A 3,601-nucleotide genomic window follows, 5' to 3' on the forward strand; every position below is an offset into this window, starting at 1 on the left:
GGCCCCCCCCTGCCCGTGGCAAAAGGTGGCAGCTGCAGCAGCAGAGCAGAGCCCAGCTCCCCCCTCCCGCTGCAGGCTTGGGCTAGTGGGGGGGCTCCCCACCACTGTACACTCCTGGGGGGCAAGGGGACCCATGCCCCCCAGATTTGTACATGGGGGGAGGGGGAAAAGCTATGCACTGCTCACTTGGGCTCCTGCCCTGCTGCCCTCTCCCAGGGGGAACTCCACAGCAGTGTGTGCAACCCAGCACTGCAAAGAACAATGGTGCCATGCAGGAAAGCTGCTCGCCACTGCGATATCCGCACAGCGCTAGCAATGCATCCCTTGCATACAACCCCACATCAGCACCCCACTGTAGTCCTGTGTGCAGGGGACGCTGTAGTCCTGTGTGCAGGGGACGCTTGCCGAGGCAACACAGAGCAGCTTTCCTGTGTGGCCCCACTGTTCTTTGCAGCACATGGTCACACGCTGAGCTGCAGAAGCCCAGGGGGAGAGCAGCAGTACAGAAGCCCAAGCCTGCAGCCCACGCGCTGCACACAGATCTGGGGAGCATAGGTCTCCCATGCCATCCCCCCCAGGAATAAGTGCAGCAGAGGGGAGCTGGGCCCATGCACCCCTTCCCCCAGATGAGCTGCCCACAGCCCCATCCCACTCCCTGCCAGGGCCTGGCAGCCACACATTGTAGCCCTGGGCACCAAGCAATGCCCAGCTGGGCAACAGCCGCAGCTCCACCCCTCCCTCCCTATGGGGGCCTCAACTCCACCCCACACTTACCTGCAGGAGCTGCTCTCCTGGCTGCCAAGTGCACATACATGCACATGACACCCCTGCCCAACAGCCCTCCTCCCATTTCCTCCCAGCCCCCTGCAGGCTGGAAGTCTGCCAGTCTTCAGAGAGCTCACTGCAAAACCCGCAGGTTTCTCTGGTAAAATGAGAAATCCACATTTGCCTCTGATAAAAGGTAAAATCCACTGTTTTCTCTGTTTTTCCATGGGAAGTGGAAAACCTGGATCCCTGCTTATTACCCATATCAAGAATTTTAGTCTCTCAGTTTGCCATCTTGAAATGCGATATTATCAATGATGCGTAGAAGAAAATTGAGAAGTTGCTGAAGTCTCATTTGCTTATTAGTTTCAAGAGCACAGCAACAGTTAAGAGTTTCTGAAGAACTCAGAATGTAAAGGCAAGCTGTAAAAGCTGCCTTAGGCCTAACTGCATGATGCTTCAGTCTACAGAGCCAGGCCAACTCCTACTAGTCATAGACCACTCTTATCAATTTGAACAGAATGTGTTGACCAAAGATCATCCCTGAAGTCACAGCAGCCTCATACTATGCCCAGTCCGCAAGAGCCTCCACCAAATCAAAGTCATCACCACAATGGAAGCTGTCACCTGTTAGCATCAGGACCAATCGGGAATCCCTCACCACTTTTACAAGGACACACACAACTAAGTGGCATGCCCCTCCTCCCCAGCCTGGATTGGGGGGGGGGGGGGGGGGGGGGAGGAGGAGAAGGAGACTCCAAAACAAAACAAAGACAACTTTGAGGCCTTAGCACAAGTTTGAATTCTAAGCCTTTTTAACAGGACTCAGTATCTCTAGTAGCTGCTGGTGACCTCAGGCTCAGTTATTAAGCAATTGGAACCATTTAAAATAGTTATGGGCTACTTGCCATCTGTTGAGCAGCACCTTTGCTCCAGTCTTTATACCAGCTCAAGTGAACTACGCCATTACAAGACCTCCGATATAATCCTCCTAGTAGTTTTAAAGCAAATATAAATCAATTGTTCATATGCTAGACACAAAAATTCAAGTTTCCCTCTTCAGAAGTGCGCTTTAATATCCCGATGACCTCTCTCTCAGCTGCATATCACGCTAGAGAAAGGAATAAAAAAAAGCCATAAAAAAATCATGGGTTGAGTCAGAATTATGCACAATTAAGAAGCCAAAACAGTTTGTGCCTCTAGGGTTAAGGCTCCAGTCCACTCAATAATGATAGGTTCAATTTTAAAAAAGCATTTTAAATATAGCATGTTACAGTTGCACATAGTGAACAAACAGTTCATCTCTTAAGAGCAAGGAGCCAGGTTTCTTTGAAAAGATACTTTGGGGATGCTGCAATACCATCTTGAGTGCAGTTGCATTGAGCAGGGCAGTTCTGAGACACCATTAATAGAGGAAAGTAGTACTTCCCCAGGACCCTGGGAGTAGTCCTGCTTCCATCTTCTCTCAGGCAAATGATAGGCATGATAAATTGAGAAGTTCAGCAAGTTACCTTAACTTAACACCTCCTTTCCCCTTCAAGGTTTCACTCATTTCTGGAGTTCCATAACCTGGAACAGCTGCCTGCATTTAGGTCTTCAAAATGTTAACCTCCCCCCAAAACAAAACAAAACAAAAAACTGTTGCAGGCAAAAAGCCAACTGCTTGAGTTAAGCAAAAAAACAGATTCAAGGAAATAGAACTGGAAAAACCCACCAGGCAGGTAGCTATTCGTACTGGGTTTACCGAGATCAGGCAATTCATGGCTTCAGATCCAATCATTCCAAACAAAATTAACCAGAAGAGAAAACAAAGACAGTTTTCTGTAGAGCCATTTTCTTCCCACCTTATTCTCAGCTCCCTGCCTTGAATCAATGCATTGTTCAAGTCTCTTTTATCTTACATATCAAGCCATAGATTCTTCCGGGCAAGGAACATACTGTAATTATGCAATGCTGTACAATCATTTATAACCTAAAGCAATTAAAGCCATAGAATTTACCATAATCCACTAACTGTTTGGTTGCCATTTGTTGGTAGTGCTTTGTTAAAGCAAACTTGCCTATTTAGTAAAGCATTTATTCTAAATAACCAATTCGGAAGAGCTAATCCAAATGAAGGTTTGGACTACAGCCACTGTATTACAAAATGTGTGGGCAGAGGATACTGACCAGTGTTTGAGAAGGAAAGATTATGTCACAGTTCCAATATCAGGCCGTGACTGTGGAAACCTGTGTTCATACAGTTAAGTGGACTATTTGCATGACGTGCACCAAGGCAGTCTTCCAAGTTCTTCCATTTGGAAATTAGGATAACATTACCTTTCACTAATGCTTTGCCTAAACCAGGGGTGTCAAATCGAGCAGTTCTGAGGGCCATACAAGAAGCCAGCCAGGCTACAAGCAAGCCACTGGAAGTTTTGGGGGAGATGGTTGGGGATAGAGTGTCCTGCTGCAGGCAGGGCCAAGGGCCCCTATAGACATGGCAATCAGTGGCAGAAGGGCTTTGCCCATTGCCACCGATTCAGCCCTACTGGCTCAGCCAGCCCTGCCACTGCCCCATGCTCAAGCCACTGCATGTCTCGTACCAGAACCAGAGTTGCCCCCATAGCACAATGTAGCAGCACAAGCAGCAGCTCCAGCACGTGACAGCAGTCAGAGCTGCACTGCATACCCTGGGTTGGGGGGCAGAGCTGTCACTGTTGCTGCATACTATGGGATAGCTATGGCCTGTCTGGCCCAGGACACAAGAGGAGTTTGACACCTCTGGTCTAAACAGACTGTCACAGTATGTTTGTGGACAACTAGAAAGATGAGTCCTACCCTTCAGCCAGGGTTT

The sequence above is a fragment of the Alligator sinensis genome, unplaced genomic scaffold (assembly GCF_000455745.1).
Source record: "Alligator sinensis unplaced genomic scaffold, ASM45574v1 scaffold741_1, whole genome shotgun sequence".
NCBI lineage: Eukaryota > Metazoa > Chordata > Crocodylia > Alligatoridae > Alligator > Alligator sinensis.